Source organism: Camellia sinensis, chromosome 10, assembly GCF_055761805.1.
Source record: "Camellia sinensis isolate YWXY chromosome 10, ASM5576180v1, whole genome shotgun sequence".
Taxonomy (NCBI): Eukaryota; Viridiplantae; Streptophyta; class Magnoliopsida; order Ericales; family Theaceae; genus Camellia; species Camellia sinensis.
In genome coordinates, this window is record NC_138970.1 from 99,826,199 (window position 1) to 99,844,440 (window position 18,242).

The window sequence follows — 18,242 nt, forward strand, 5'->3', positions numbered from 1 at the left end:
ATCGCACTGTCTTGTGCACCCCATTGCTTTCTCCATGCATTTCAATCACGCTATTTTGCGCATGGCACTGTTTTGTGCACCCCATTGCATCCCGCGTGCATTTCAATCGCGCTATTTTGCGCATCGCACTGTTTTGTGCACCCTATTGCATCCCGCGTGCATTTCAATCGCGTTGTTTTGCGCATCGCACTGTCTTGTGCATTCGCGTTGTCTAACGTATCGCAGTGTTTTACGCATTGCACTGTCTTGTGCATTCGCACTGTCTTGTGCATTCACACTGTCTTGTGCACTCGCGTTGTCTAACGCATCGCCCTGTTTAGCTCATCGCACTATCTTGCGCGTCGTCATGCGCACCTTACATGCATTGTCATGTATTTCCTAATCTCTATCATATTTACACCTTTGTTCATTTTCCAAGTGGTTACACATTGTGCATGTTTCGGCATGTACTTTAATGACATGTGTTCATACCTTTGTTCATTTTCCAGGTGGTTACACATTGTGCATGTTTCGGCATGTACTTTAATGACATGTGTTCATACCTTTGTTCATTTTCCAGGTGGTTACACATTGTGCATGTTTCGCCATGTGCTTTAATGACATGTGTTCATACCTTTGTTCATTTTACAGGTGGTTACACATTGTGCATGTTTCGGCATGTGCTTTAATGACATGTGTTCACACCTTTGTTCAATTCCTACTTCACACATTGTGCACGTTGTCACGTGTGCTTTACTTACATGTGTTCAAATTCCCGTTTTACACATTGCTTGCGTCAATCGCGCCTGCTTTAATGACATGTGTTCATACCTTTGCCTACTTCACACATTGTGCACGTTGTCACATGTGCTTTACTTACATGTGTTCAATTCCCGCTTTACACATTGCATGCGTTTCTGCGTTTGCTTTGCTTACATGTGTTTATGCGCACTTCATATGCGTTGTCACGCACTTTTCAATTGCATTGTTATGCATATTGCTAACGATATTGTACCTGTTAAGTTTATCTCTTTTTCAGGCACGATATTGTATGTACGGTTCATTTGAAGCTGGCACGACTAGACGAGCCGCATCGGTATTGTATGCACTCCGCGTGAAACGTGGTAAGAATTGCATAATTGTCTTATATTCTTCCCGTCGGAATATGTAGGACTGTTTTTCACCTGCTTAAAACTGTTGCATGATTTGCTTCATTACAGCGTCTTTAGCATGAGTATAAGTTATGCTCTTGCATCTTGCATATCATTTGCATTTTGCCCCCAGCCTTCGGGCGCATCTCTGCATGCCCATATTGATTGATTGTCTGAGTCTTCGGCCTTGTCAAAAATGGGTCGTCTCTGGGCTTTGACACTCACTCCCGTCACTTTGTGACTGTTGAGTTCTGTCAAAGAGGGGCAACTGTAGACACCCCATTTTTGACCGTCCTCTAGACTTGGTTGTGCTTGCAGGTACACCCAACAACTAGTTCGATTGCTCGCTGAGTACTCGACTGTCGCGGCGGAACATCACCGGTTCGAGCTTCCCGGACCCTGTATCCTTTTTGCCTTTTTTTAGACCTTGACTAGATCCTGTCAGAGTGGACCCTGTGGTGCACTGCCGGCCATGGCATGGCACTGCCGGCCATGGACTTGTTCCTGCCGGCCATTGATGAGGCCCTGCCGGCCATCAATGAGCCACTGCCGGCCACTGCTGATGGCCGGCACCCCCCCTATCTCAACTGGTTTTCCTCCAGATCTTTTGAGCCAGCTGGATTTTCATTTGCTCCCCTCTATACACTTGTATGAAGGGGTGAAGCCCTTGCAAAGCTTCTTGAAGAAGCTTTGCCTTTTCATCCTTCTATATAAAGAGGATGCCATCCTCTTTGATGGAGGTTCTGAGTTTTTAAAGAGCAAAAACTCCCTTTCTCTCTATATTGTTTGTGTTTAATGCCTTGAAGTTGGATTTCCTTGCATTTTTACACTACAACACATAGAGATACACCACCACCATTGAACCACGCTTCTTGGGAGGTCTTTTTGAGGTCTAAAAGCAAGCTTCCACCCCCTGAATTTGCTGGTTTCGAAGAGGGTCTTCAAGGGTGAGCATTTTCCCCATTTTTGCACTTTCTTGCACCTTGCTTTAGCCCTCTTTGCATATTGATTTAGGATTTTCTTATAACTGGAAAAAGTCTTGTTTTTAAGTGCTTTTTAAGTTTGGTTAAGGTCATTTTTTTTTTGGGGTGTGTAGCCCCCTTGCATGCTTTGTTTGGCTTTGTTTTAAGCCATATCTTGAGGCCTCCGAGCTAGCCTTGGTTTGGCCTTCCTACCACTGAAATCCAATGGGATTTTAGTGGCAGAGGTGTGGTTTTGAGGTCCTAAATCAGTGGGGGTAGTCCCCTCTCTTTGTGTTCCTCTTTACTTGCATTTTGGCCTTCCAAAGGACCATCCCTATATGCATTTTTGAGGCTTGGTCCAGGCCTTTTTTTTGTGACTTCTAAGACCTGCCTTGGCCCTGTCCAAGGCTGGTTTGAGTCATGTCTTTCTTGCATCTAGCATGTGTGGTGTAACTCCATTTATGGCTCATCAAAGTAGCATGTGTGCATAGTCATTGTTGAGTCCATTTCAGTCCATTTTTGGTGATGTTTTACCATGCCATGAATCTGTTTTGGGTTGGTTTTATCACTCCATACTTGCATGATGCACTTGTAATGTAAATCCCCTAAACTAGCTTCATATGCTCCATGCCATGCCATGTCATTTTAGCTTGTTTGGTTTACATTCCAGCATGTATTTGGTCATCATTTGGCATGTTATGACCCTATCCATAGTTGGTTTGATCATCCTTTGCATGCTCCATATAGGTGTAGAACAAATCTTGTTTACTAGCCCTTTGTGCATGATGTTTTGACTCATCATATTAGCATATTTTGGCTTTGCTCAAACTTGATTTTATGCTTATTTTGAAGTGTTCTAGGACTGTTTTGGGCTACCATGGCCATATCACTCATGCTTTGTATAGCTATAGTGTAAATGCTTAGGCTAGTCTTGGGTTTTGAGGCCTCTATCATGCCATACATGTGATGTTTGCATGCCTTTCCCTCATTCCACATGCTATTTCAGTCCATGAAATGTTGTTGTTCACTCGCATTTGACATGTGTTGAATGCTTTGTATAGCTTGTGCTTTATGCTTCAAGAATGGATTTTTGTGCATGCCACTCAACCTAAGCCTTTGGCTCATCATTTCAATACATTTTGGGTCCTAATATACCATGATGTAACTCTGTTTTTGGTTGTCCAAGTCATGCCATGATTGGTTCTCATAGGTGTAGTGCATTGCCTCTTTTGTATCCTTACATGTCCTATGTTTTAGCATTGTATGCTAGCTTGCTTTGGCTTACTTCCATGCATGTTTTAGTCTCATATCAGTATGTACTAGGACTGTTTTGGGTTGCCCTTGCCATATCCTTCATACTTCATATAGCTGTAGTGTAATTGGCCTTGCCAGCTTCGTGTTTCGGTGATTCGCGCATGCTATCCTTGAGCTATTTAAATGATTTGGCATCACTTATCATCTCATTTCAGTGCATATAGTGTTGTTACACTTGCACATTTGTCACTTCTTAGGCACTTTTGAGAGTTGCCCTTTTAGGCCCCTTTGATGAACCTTTCGCATTTTGCATGCTTGAGTGTGTTGTGTGGCTTAATTCATCACTTTGGCTACTGATTTGGACCTAGTTGAGAGCCGTCCATCTTTGGTGTAAGCCCATCTTACCATGTTGTCGCATGCTTGTTTCATTTCGTATGTTGTCGAATACTTGTTTAGCTTTGCATACCTTGCATGCTCACATGTTCATGTTGCATTTTGTCTTGTTGTCCAAGGTCGTCACCTCACATCATGCTTATATGCTTGTTACATGCTTGGGTTAGTTGCATGTTTGCACACTTAGGTCATGTTGCATGTTTGCCATGCTTATGTGTTGCATTGCTTGGATTAAGTATTAATCCGAGCACGAGGAACGAGGGGCATTTCATACTTCAAGTGATGGAACGTGTCTCAATTCTCGGTTGCTGAAGCTCTTGATGATTCATGATAGAGTTCTAGGCTTTAGTTGCTTTATTTGTGCATTCATTTTCATATTGATTTGTACAAGTTGGATCTTTGGCCATCATGCATCGGGATGCGTGATTGATGGTCGTGGATCCGACTAGGCCTCTTCCTTGATGTCTTGAGGTGATTTGGAGTGCCATGGTGCGTACATGTCCTTGGGAAACCCTCCATTTTCTTTATTTTGTGGTTCGTTGCAGTTTGGTGTCACAGCACACCAGTGGCCTGCAGCCTGCCACTGATGGTCGGCAGTGTGCCACCCTTGGCCTGCGATCGACCATCTTTGGCCAGCAGATCTCCTTTCCTGGCCGGCAGGCCACTGGTGACTTCCCCTGGAGTGTTTTGGTAAGGTCTAGCAACAAGCACTGGAAGACACCCTGCAAACAGAGCCTCTAAAGAGCAACTAGAAGGCCTTCCAAAGCGAGGAACCGAAGCGAGCATGCATGCCTCCCTTCTTCAAACAAGAGCTAGAATAGCACCGTTTACTGCTTTCCCTACTTGCTTGTTGTCATTAATTAATTAGTTAATTGATTCGTTAATTTATTAAGTTGTGTAATAATTAGTTGTAGCTAGTTATTCAATTTGGTTCTGTAATAATTAATTAGCTTGTGAGTTAGTTAATTAGGTGGCTTGTATTATTTATTCGGTCCCTCCGAGTGAGGGAAAATTTGTAATAAGTGTGGGTGCGTGTGTGCATGTCTTCCAACCCCATTTCTTTCTCCCTTTTATTTCACCGCTTATAATGGTTAGATTTAGGGCATATTTCAATTAGCATACCTTATGCTATGCATGCATGCATTCATTCATCTGTATTGCATGCACCGGGCTCGGCGCATCATACTAACTGCATAGTATTTCAAATCTAACTTGAATATGTGTTATCTGTTGCATTTCACATGCCGTCCTGGGATTAGCCGAGCCTATTCTAAACTGCATTTTGTATGCGATACATTAGGCACTTAACATGGACTTGGATCATGCATGATTGCTAACGAGTTCTCTATTTTGGCGTGAAGTACGGTGTAAGTATTTATGCTTTAGCATCTCGTATGAGTGTAAATGTTAACATAACAGCATGCTTACCAGGTGGCTATATGCTTATGCGATAAACTGCCTGAATGCCTGTGGGTGAGGGTTGGATTACTTGAATTGGGATAATTCATTGAAATCTGCATTTTAGCCTACTTGCGAGTAGCAAATTTCAAAACATTTCCAAACAAACGGATATGCAATGCTTTGTTCCAAAATTAGGCGATCTAGCCTATACTTGTTTTGCTGTGCGCACCACATAGTAATTTTAGCTAATTAATCGGAACAAGAACGCATGTGTTTTCAAAAACGAGATATCATGGTTAGTAGAGGCCGATCTTCGGATCGGGCGAGAGGGGGTGCTCATAGCTGACCTTCCCCAATCGTACCCAAGTTTCCGAGCCGAGGCAACTTTGGTGATGACGGACACGTGGCCTTAGGCAAACGACTCAGGGTTTCCTAAACTTCCCAAAATAAAAAATTTAGGTGGCGACTCTGTATCTGGCAAAGCAGTCCATGTTTGACACTTCTTTTCTAAAAATCTATTTTCTCAAAAACGATTTGCCGGATTTGAACTCTTTGGTTCAAGATTTAGAACCGTGACAAATCGAGTCCGAACTGTGGCATGCAATTCGAGCCCCGAGGGCGCGTCCACACCTACTTCTCTGTGTCTTTAGTTCATTGCATTGACCAAAATTTTAAAAAAAAAAAATTCAAAACTTTAAAATTTCTCAGGCTTTGCAAAATTTGATCGATTGAGAAGAAGACAGACGTGCTAAGCCCTTGATGGATGAGATCATTTCTATTAGTGTGGGTACTAAGAAGGATCCTCGCTTGGTCCAGATTGGTTCTACATGGCCTTTAGAAAAATAGGAGTGATTAATCGCTTTATTTAAAGATTTCAAAACATATTTTTGTGTGATCCTACGAAGACATGTTTGGAATTGATCCTAAGATTGAACAACATAGAATCCCTCTCGACTTGAGGCCCGACCCTTCTAGCTTTCAAACTTTGATTCTGAGTGTCCAATAATCAACCAGAGTATGAGGCATGCATAGCCAAATTGGAAACAACCCTAGAACTAGGGGACAATAAGGTTGGATGTGATTAGAGATTCAAACCAGGTCATTTATCAAGCTAATGGAGGTTGAAAAGAAAGTCAATACCCAGAATCTGAGAAAAAAACATTTATGGACAATCGAACTCTTATCCACGACCTTAGGGGCGAATTCATACCTAATTGGACGGGTTCCTACATTATCAATTCTGTCTAGTCAAGAAGAGTAGTCGTTCTCATGGATTTTGATGGTTTCGAATTCTCACAATCAACATGGACAAGTTGAAAAAAGTACTATCCTTGAGAGGCTCGCTGAGCCGAAAACCTGGAAGGGCGATCCAGGCAAAAGTTAGAGCAAAAAAACATAAAATAAAAAATAAAAAAAAATGAAAAAAGTGAAAGAAAGTTCGCAAGGTTGAAAACCTGAAAGGGTAGCTTTGGCAAAAGTTAGAACACAAAAAGGAAAGTGTTAATACCCGAGTGACCGTTAACTCCATGAACTACGTAAAGCCTGATTCCTATCTTTGAGATACGTGGGCAGCTTTATCTTGAAGTTCGGTCCCAACCATTTTCAACTCACTTATCCTGTCCATATTTGATTGGTGTATCTTTATTCAACTCGGCTATCCTATCCATGTTTGATTGGTTCATCTCCGTTCGGTTTAGTTGTTCTATTCCTCCTTCATAACGGGTTCAATTGAAAGACAGATTCAATGGTACTACAATATATCATGCTCGGATTATCTAATTTGAGGTTGTGCATCTCAAGGGTTGATTTCATGTTGGTCGAGTAGTGGCCATTTGCAAAAACAGATTTTGAGGATTTTTAATGAAATTGACTAATCTTCTAAAAAATTATTCCATTTTTGCAAAATCAGACCATTATTTGGACCAAAAAGGGAAAATGTTCAGTGCTCACAGCTTGGCTTACATGATTTCGAAGCAGAGAGCGGAACATGCATACTAATCTAACTCTCATGTTGATCAAAACCTTTTTGGATGAAAACCAAAAAAATAGTCAAAACGATAGCATAGCCAAATCAGATTTTCTATCTTTCTCTCGTATTTTCAAGAGTCTCCATTTACCTTGTCAATCACTCGCCGAAAAGTGCATAATGTTTGTAACAGAACCTTTCAGTTGGCCGATTGTCCAGGTGGTTGGCCGACAATGTTTTTTTGTTTTGGATCTTGTTTTTCAACATCTTGCCCCTGATATTCTAAATGGTGCCCACGAGTGTCGCCCCCCGATATTCTAAACGACGCCCGCGAGTGTTGCGCCCACTGTGTTTATCATCGCGTGCACGATGAAGTTTTGTGTCCTTTCCATTCTGGCAAGTGTACATAGGTGCGTTTAGATTGCTTTTGCTTTGGTTATTGAGTTGTTTTTTTTTTTATTTCTATTATGTTGAGGGCTCAATGTCCAATTCAAAACTCATTTCAATCATTCTTAGATTCAAGTTCAAACAAAATGTTTTCATGTTCAAGTACTGTGTCATTTACGCCATGATATGCAAACAAAACAAAACTCATTTATTGAAATTCAAGGTGAATCCCCCCTAGGCGATTACAACATTACACAGAAAAAAAGAAAAGAAAATTCCAAAAACAACAAAAAAAGGGAAAAATCATCTGAAGCATTGGTGATCCTTCCTAAGTGGAAACAAAAAAATAAAATAATAAAACCATAGCAAAAATACCAACAAAAAAAAGAAAAGAAAAAAGCAGAGGGACTTTTTCTCAGATTCCGGTAGTAGCCCAGCGACAAAGATAACCGACTGCATGCAACTTCGTCATTCGACTCTACTGTGAATTGCCTCGCTACATCTTCACTCCCTGGAGGCCTTTGAAGACTCTGCCTCGGTATTGGAAGAGCTTCTAAAAGAAATTACACCCCGTCGGCCATCAAATGAGGAGCACCAAGGAGCTTCGAATCGGGTCGTAGATGTCGCCTGTCATTTCAGCTCCTTGTTTTGTTTCTTTAAATTGCTAATCTTTGCTCAAGCATCTTTGTACATACTCTGGAGCAGAGAGAGTTGGGTGTTTAATCGATGTATTTCACTCGTCATACCTATAGCTGGTGGGACAAATTATAGGCCGCAGCCATGGTCTCTAAACAGGATTTCCATGTGTAGTGGTTGACATCGATATTAGGCTGCGTTGCCATCAGTTGCTCGACTAACAACGTAGGAAAGCTGAGAATTGGGATAGGGGCACTCTATCGAGGCGTAGAGAAATTGGTAATCTCGATTAGGAAATTGTTAAGGTCAGGGAAGAGAGTGAGGGGACGACGAGGAGAGGCCATGTCAGGAGGAGTATAATGCCAAAGGAAAAATTTGCAGAGTAATGGTTGGAGGACTTTGTAGTATTTTTCTTTGTCTCTCTCGTAGACCTTGGTTTAAGAAGAAGCTGGAAGAGAAGAAGAAGCCAAGAAATAAGGATTACCGAGGCAATCTTTGGCAATCGAGGCCAGTCCAGCTGCTATCGGTCAGGCACGCCATGATTGTTGAAATCATGAGCCAGACATGGCGCTCGACAAATACGAACGAGGCAGAGAGAGAGAGAGAGAGAGACAAAAATAGGGGAGAGTGTATATATGTATATATACATGTCTGTGTATCCGTACGTTTGTATATGTATATGTCTGTATCCATATCTGCATGTTTGTGTCTGTATATATATATATATGGTTTGTATGTATATATTTTGTCTGTGTGTATGTACGTAGTACGCATTTTGTATATTATTTGTATATGTATATGTGCATATGGTATGTATACAAATTTTCAAAAAAAAAAAATTCAAAAAGAAATTTTCAAAAAAAAAACAAAAAAAAATGTTCAGGAAAAAAAAAATCAAAAACAATTGAGAAAAAAGAAAATTTTGAAAAAAAAATCATTTTGTGAAGTTATCTGTTGTGTATCCATCATCTTATTGTTGTGTATTCATCACATTGCATATTGTGTGTCTCACATTGCCCCTTCGTGTTTTTGCATTCACCATCATATATGCACTGTTTATTACATTTATCATACATGGTTACAATCCATTCACATTACTTCAATCGTCCCAATTTTTGCTTACAACTTTTCTCCTTTAACCGGTTGAAAACCATCCCCTACTGTGTATTGAGATACGGTCTAGGTCTCACTTGTTGGTAAGACCCCTTTCTCTTTTACCTGGTTGAAAATCATCCCCTATTTTGTATTGGTGTACGGTCTAGGCCTTACTTGTTGGTTAAGACCCTTTCTCCTTTACCTGGTTGCAAACCATCCCCTATTTCGCATTGAGGTATGGTCTAGATCTCACTTGTTAGTTAAGACCCATTTCTCTTTTACCTGGTTGAAACCATCCCTTATTTCATATTGAGGTACCGTCCAGGTCTCGCTTGTTGGTTAAGACCCCTTTCTCCTTTATCCGGTTGAAAACCATCTCTTATTTCGTATTGAGGTATAGTCTAGGTCTCGCTTGTTGGTTAAGACTACTTTCTCCTTTACCTGGTTTAAACATTCCCTTTCTCTATATGAAATATAGTTAGGTACGCGTATTGGTTACACTACCTTTCCTCCTTTTACGTTAAACGCATTAAGATTTGAAGTTTACATGGTTTAAAACTTCCCATTCTCCATATGAAATATAGTTAGGTACGTCTGTTGGTTACGCCACCTTTCCTCCTTTCACGTGAAACGGGTTAGGATTTAAAGTTTACCTAGTTTAAACCTTTTCCATCCTCATATGAAATGCGGTTAGGTACGCCTGTTGGTTACACCACCTTTCCTCCTTTCGCGTGAAACGTGTTAGAATTTGAAGTTTACCTGGTTTAAACCTTTCCCCTCTCCATATAAAATACAGTTAGGTATGCTTGTTGATTACATCACCTTTTCTCGTTTTGCGTGAAACGCGTTAGGATTTGAAGTTTACCTGGTTTAAACCTTCCTCCTCTCTGTATGAAATACAGCTAGGTATGCTTGTTGGTTACACCACCTTCGCGTGAAACATATTAGGATTTGAACTTTGCCTAGTTTAAACCTTCTCCCTCTCTGTATGAAATACGGTTAGGTATGCCTGTTGCTTAAACCACCTATTCTTCCTCTCGCGTGAAATACGCTTGGATTTCGAGTTCACTATTCCTCCCCTTGCATGAAACGCGTTTGCATTTCGAGTTACTTTTTCTTCCTCTCATGTGAAACGTGTTTGGATTTTGAGTTCACTATTCTTCCTTTCGTGTGAAATGCGTTTGGATCTCAAGTTCACTATTCCTCATCTCGCGTGAAACGCATTCAAATTCTGAGTCCAATATTTCTCCTTTTGCGTGAAACGTGTATAGATCTCAAGTTCACTATTCCTCATCTCACGTGAAATGCGATTGGATCTCAAGTTCACTATTTCTCTTTTCGCGTGAAACACATATGGATTTCGAGTTCACTAGTCCAATTTTGAACCGGTTGTATGGTAGTATATAAGTCCAACTTTCAATTGCATTTCGAGCATATTATTTTCCTGAGGTTTGCCTCACATGTTGTCATCTTTACTGTTTTGTCATCATTGCATTGCATTGATCATGAATTTTCAAATAATTGGCTTCGCGAAGTGTGTAAATCCACATTTCAATTGTATTTCGAGCATGTCATTTATATCATGCGCCTAAACTACATTGGTTTGATACCTTGCAAAGCGATATGTAGGCAACCTTCGGGTTTAACAAATTGTATTTCCATCTTGTTTATTTGCCTAAGTCTTACAACCTTATCAAAAGGGTTGTCTTCGGGTATTGACATTCACTCACGTCGTGAAATGACTTCAAGCTCTCTCAAAGAGGGGCAACTATAGACACCCCATTTTGACCGGTCTTAAGACTTGGTACTTTCTTTTGATCACCTGATGATGAAAATTGAAATATGCTATTTTATGAATTTCTCAGCAAAAAAGTTAGATTTAAACTTTAATTCCAACCTTACACTCGTTTTGACCAATTTATTTTAGACCTATTCAAAAATCTTTTTTTGCATTTTTCTTGTTTGAAAAATTTAGCAGTTTTGGAAAAATTGGCTCTTAAAAAACTGAATGGGTTTTGGCTCTTCCGAATTGGATTTTCAGAAAAAGGAAAGGGTGTTGGCTTTTCAAAATTAGCTCTTCAAAAGATGAAAAAGTTTTTGCTTTTCAAAATTGACTCTTCAAAAAATGAAAGGGTGTTAGCTCTTGGTTTATATATAGAAGATTGTTAAAGCTATGAGGAGAGGTCTTAGTTTTGATCAAAAGAAAGTTGATTTTGTGAAAATTGAGAGAATATACAAAGTGAGATATAAACCTCTTACCTTTTATTGATATTCCACTGATATACACCATCTAAAATTTTAGTAAAGCTAAAACTCAAAACTTCTTGCTGAGATTCTAAAGCATACTCCATAACCGTGACGGTGTAAAGAAGAAAAATTTGATAAATCAGAAAATCCACCATTTCCTTTAAAGTATCCTCTAGCAGTAAATAGTAACCCTGATGATGAATAGTACATCAGGCGATAAATAGTGACCGCAGATGAAAAAATGTCCGATAAGATGAGTAATGACTAAAGAGGGTGAATAATACCTGCAATAGTGAATAGGACTGCCAGCGATGAATAGTACTCCACTTGATGAATAGTGCTCCCGCAAAATAAATTTTCCTGGGCAAAACAAAGCAGGCATCAACAGATAGAATAATTTTCGGTTGATGAATAGTGCTCCACCATATGAACAGTAACAGGTGAATGAATTGTAACTTTTATTTATTTATATTTTTTTATGTTATTCGTATGATTTGTTAGTTTTAGTTCATGTTGTAATAATCTCCCAATCACTCGTTTTTTTTTATTTGGTTTTGTAATTATTTAGCGTCGTAATAATTCCTAACCCCCGCTTCTTTCTATCCCTTTATTTACTCATTTCCCATATCTGTACATAGCATCATATTTTCCTTTCCATCATATCCATGTTCTGCATCCATATTTCATGCATCTAGATTCGGCTTATTTGCATCTGTGGGTTTAATTCATTCTTATGTGATTTTGTACGCTACCTCATGTCTTCAGAACATGTCATATATTAGAAGCTGAATCTTTAGTTGCATTTCATGAGTGAATTGCATTATGATTTTGTAAATAAGATCATGCATATTTCACTAACTTGGTTTTGTAGCTGTTTGTGGGGCATCAGAAAATATGTAAGTTGTTATGCTTTAGCATCCCACGTTTGTGTATTTTTCTTACTATGTTTAGCATCCTATCATTTGGCTATTTGCTTATTTGATATATCTCTATGAATGCCAGTGGATAGAGATTGTGTTTTTTAATTTGGAATAATATTGATTTTCGCGTTTCTGAACTCAATTTCTGTTGAGTTGAACATTATTCAAATTCTTTTAAAATATACAAAATCAAGTTGTTCCAAAATGAATGAAACAGTCTATACTTGTTTTCTTTCACATAGTAATTTTCAGGATTATTAATAATTTGAACATGAACCTATAAAGTTAATAAAACTCATATCATGGTTTAGTAGAGGCTGATCTTTTGATCTAGTGAGCGGGAGTGCTCAATTAATGACCTTCCCCTCTTATACGTAAGGTTCTGAGCCAAGCATCCTTGGTTAAGATAAACAGTGGCCTTGTCACGAGTCATGAGTTTTCTAATTTTCTGAAAATATTAGGTGGCAACTCTGAGATTTGGTGATATAGTCCATTCCTAGCAAAGGTTTTGCAATAAAATGGATTTTCTACAAAAGTTTCTATATTTGGACTCTCATCTGTGTTTCACATTGTACTCGCGAGACTATATCAAACAAATCGAGGGTCTAAACTGTTCAACGCGCACGGGTGCCCCCTGGCAATGTTACAGCGGGTTCCCTCGTTCACACTCTAATTGGGTCATGTGGTAACTCCCATTGAACTATCTATAGCTCCATGCGATGCTGTTTGCCCTCCAAGGCCACGATATTTCCAACCAATCTAGTTCCGAGGTGTCAAACTGGTCAGCTCCAGCCTGGTCAGGCTATGTGAACCTATCCAAGCCAAACTTGCTCGGCTTCAAAGCATGGTCGACGTGATCAACCTAGTTATAGGTGAAGTCATTGACCTCGACCATTCTTTAGCTTAGTCGAATCCTATTCACCCTTCAAGGCAAATTTTGCCTAGCTTCAAACCTTGGTCGAAGTAATTGGCCGTCGACCCTTAGCTCAGCTGAAAGCAAGATTATCATTTGACCGAGCTGTGCCCTTGGTCCAGGAAAACTAGACATCCCGACCTAACACTTGGGTATCTTTCCAGCTCGGTTAAGAGATCTAGGACAACAACTCAAATCTGGATTTTGCTCAGCCCATTTGTTCGGCATAAATTTCCTTCTCAATTGCCTCTTAATTTTATCCGCGCTCGCGTGACTAGAATTTCTTCACCCAGCCGAGCTAAACTCTGTGATCGATCAATGATATTGCTCAGTTTAGAAGCAGTTCATCTTCTGTGACACTTTTCCCAACGTCTAACATCATGTCTATTCGTGGACACGTAGTAGCTCCCTAATGGCTCTGTACAGACGATCGGGCCGTCAATCACCTATTCCCAAAATTTCAAATCATGGCACCTTTTTACCTCATTCATATATAACTAATGCCTACACCCCTTCATCTCAACTATTCATCATCTGCGATGAAAAACTCAATGATCCATATACCCATCCCCATCTTCTCGGATCCTACCTAAATCAAAGCATTTTTCTTTGTGGATTATGCATTGCCGTCGACGTTGGAGCATCTTTCACCGATCAGAGCGTCGATTAGAGCTCTAATCTGTAAGTTCTTCATACTTATTAGTATTTCTCATTGTTATTCATAAAGTTCTTCATGTTCGAATGCCCTAACTGCGATATTCACATCTGAAACACAATAATAGTATCTAAGGCCCCTAAAACCTCCGAATGAATAAAGGTTTTTGCCCATTTTAAGAATTAAATTGCCCTAAATTCTTGGCTCTCCACTGTATGATTCATCTTCAGATATGAACATGAAAAGATATAGGCTAAACCAGGTAAAAAAAATAATTTTTTAAATCCCAAATCATAACTCGATTAGTCAAACATCATGTTTGTGATATTTGAGGAGAAGACCGAGCTATAACACAACCCAGTTACCTAGGCAACCACGCGGCCGAGCTAATATCTAGTTTGTTCTCGCAACCGAGCTAGAATCAAGCCACCCATGCGACCGAGGTTAAGGCTCAGGTTATTCATGCAACAGAGCTAAAACCTAGCTCACTTATGTGACCGAGCTAAAATTTAGCCGACCTGTGCAACCGAGCTAAAATCCAGCTCATCTTCATGATCGTGCTGCCACTTGCACTTAATTTTGATTTTTCACTATGAAGAATCCTAGAAGACTAGGCACACCAACACAAGCACTCTCAAAGGCCGATTAGTCACTGCATAACTAGGCCAACATGTTTTGCCCAGCAAATTACACCGAGCTCCATGAGGCGGTATCGCTTCTTGGTACACACACCAAGTGGACTGGCCGAGTTTTACAAAGATTATGGCATCCCAGCCAATGTACGTTTTGAGCTCAGCAAGGAGGGGATCCTTCCTTGGGGCTGAAAGAATGCTTGTTCCTTCATCATGTTGTCCATAGTTGAAGGGGGATTCTGCTTCCTGATACAACCCTTGATCTCCGAGTTCTGAAGACGAACCAGGTTGTTCCCTACACAAGTATCCACCAACACTTTTTGAAAAATAAACGGGGTTACCGAGCTGAACTGCCAGCTTGATACGAATTTAGGTTTGGCCTAGATAATAACACTCAGCCATACAACAGATGGTTTTAATTGGTACTTGAAAATAAGACCAGGCCGCGAACGTTTGGTAACCGGCACACTAGACAAAGACTTGCACGGCGACGACTTCTTTTAGGTGACCAGCAACTATGAGACTGTTGATGTGCCTGGCTGGTACATAAGTAAAAATAAAAGCTTAACAAGTAAGCTGAACTCAACCGGTCAACTTGTTTGGGCTTGTTATTCCGAGCTAACAAATTTTCTTTCGCAGGTATTGTCGAGCTACAAGCTTTATATCCTTACCCAAACAAGAGCTACCAGTATTTAGTGAAACGTAAAAGCAAAGTAGCCAACTTCCTAACAGAACCTTCCCCTATGCCAAATCCACCTCCTCTAGACGTTTCACTTATCTGCTTAACCGAGGAAGAAGAAATGGTGAAGAGAAACAAAATCAAGAACCTCATTGCTGCCACTTCTTCCGAGAAGACAACCGGCTCATCGCCGCCTATGCAAATAACGAATCAGAGCTCAGAAACTATGCTGACCTTGGCTATAACTGCCATCTACTCCACTAACTCAAAGTCGTGCCGGGCTAGTAAAAGGTCCTGCACAGCTAATCCTTTGGTCGAGCAGAGCCCTGAACAATTGTTGAGGAAGTTAAACTAACGCATACCTGGCAACCCGAGTTGAAGCACTAGGGAAAGGACATCCCGGCAAATGCTTCCATCAGTAAGGACATAGAGCACCTTCTTGCCTTTGATCTGACGAAAGCGTTGCTGCTGCCAACTGACGTGACGGTGAGTGACCACGTTCTAGACACCCGGATGGTGAAGTCCGCGGTGAAGTCCATGGCTAGGGTAAGTATACTTACGAAAATCATTTAACTGTTTGCTCAATTTTTCCTTCTAACATTTTCGTTTTGCAGGCAATTTAGAAGAACCATCTTGTGATGGACTGAGTTGTCAAGCTGCAGCAGAAAGTGGCTAATAGGACCACGGAAGGAAAGTATTTTGAAACCGAACTAGGTTGAGCTAATGCCGCATTGGAGATTGCCAATACTGACAATGTCAAGGTTCTTAGCCAATTCACTAACGCCGAGAGTAGAAGGATGTGGCACACGCCAAGCTGGAGAAACCAAGAAAAGAGAAGTCTAACACCAAGCAAGAGGCTAAAGACAAGGGCTTTAAATAAGCCAAGTAAAGCTATACCAAATAAGTTGATGCCGACAAGGACATCTTTTTCTAGTCCAGCAGGAAGGCAGCATGTGAGAAACTTGGGCATGGGCCAAACACCGAGATGTTCACCACTCCTCCCCCCTACTTCCTGCTGGACTACATGACCTCCTACGCTGAAAATGTTTTCAAAGCATTGCAAGATGAGGAAGTCAAGGAATGGGACAAAGTTGTGCAAGAAGACCTCGGTAGGAGTAATGAGGTTGCTACTACTAAACAAGAGAGAGATGCAACCAAAGAGGATTTTGCTGATGATTTGTCTCCGTTAGTTTGACTTGTTTGTTTGGATTTTCATTTCTTTTCTTTTCTTTTTGAACCGTGTAACTGAGCTGTTTTCCCTTACTTATGTACTTGGACTATTTAGTCAATGAAAATTTCACAACTTTTTATTCTATGATTTCAAATGGATGCACGCTTTTACTTTGAGTTGAGCAGCGACACCTCGACATGAAACTTTAAACAAAACAACTCAACTTGCTGAGCAAAATTAGCTCGGTGAGAAGCTTGGAGGGACAAAGCATCAACTCGACTTGTCAAGCAAAAATCAGGCCGACAAGAAGCTCCACTTGTCAAGCTTGACAAGAAGCTAAGGATTGAACAAAACATCAACTCCACTTGTAGCAAAAATCAGGTCGACAAGAAGCTTAGAGTTGAACAAAACATCAACTCAACTTGCCGAGCAAAAATCAAGTTGGCAAGAAGCTTGCAGTTGAACAAAACATCAGCTCAACATGCTGAGCAAAAATCAACTCGACAAGAAGCTTGGAGTTGAACAAAACATCAACTCAACTTGATGAGCAAAGTCAGCTCGGCAAGAAGCTTGGAGTTGAGCAAAATATCAACTCAACTTGCCAAGCAAAATCAGCTCGGCAAGCAGCTCGGAGTTGAACAAAACATCAACTCAACTTGCCAAGCAAAATCAGCTCGGCTAGAAGCTCGGAGTTAAACAAACATCAACTAGACTTGCCGAGCAAAAATTAGGTCGGCAAGAAGCTTGGAGTTGAACAAAACATTAACTCAACTTGCTAAGCAAAGTTAGCTCAGCAAGAAGCTTGGAGTTGAAGAAAACATCAACTCATCTTGCCGAGCAAAATCAGCTCGGCAAGAAGTGGTCCAACAACTTATTGCCTCTCGACCGCAGTATTATATCAGACGAAAGGATGCCAAATACAACAGCTTGCATGCAAAGCGAACTACTATTTCAAACAATTATGGAAAGTTAAAATTACAACATAAAATGAGAAATTACATTAAGATTTGAACTAGAAGTAAAATAACTTCAGATTCGCTGTGTTCCATGGCTGGGGTATTGCTTGGCCGTTCAAATCTTCCAAGTAGATGCCCCCTTGCTTGCCAAACCGGTAATCTTGTAAGGTCCCTCCCAGTTTGCCCTTAGCTTTCTTTCGTCCGAAACTAGGATATTACCCATAACTTTGTGGAAGACCCAATCCCCAATCTTGAATTGTCTGCGATGAACCGTTTTGTTATACTTCTTGGATAACTCATGTTGATATGTCGCGACGTGGATCAGTGCCTTTTCGCTCTGCTCTTTTGTGAGGTCAAACTCTAGAGCAATAGCTTTCGCTTTTAAGTCCGGTTCAAATTTTTCGCTTTGGATGGTAGACATGCACATCTCAAGTGGGATGACTGGCTCCATGCCATAAGACAAGGCAAAAGGTGTCTCCCTGGTTGAATGTATTGGCATTGTATGGTAAGCCCAGAGGACATTAGAAAGTTCCTTGGTACATTTTCCCTTTGCTTTCTCTAGACTTTTCTTGAATCCATCAGGAATGATTTTGTTCGATGCTTCAGCTTGACCGTTCGATTGAGGGTACGTTGGTGTTGAATTGTAAAATTTGATCTTTAACTCTTCACAGAATCCTCCAAAACATCTTTCTATTAAATTTGGTGTTGTTGTCAGAGATCAAGGCCTTGGGGACTCCAAATCGCGTTATCATATTCCGCCAGAAAAATTTCTTCATATATTTTTCCTTGATGGTCGCCAAAGGTTCAGCTTCCACCAACTTGGTGAAGTAGTCAGTCGCGACAAT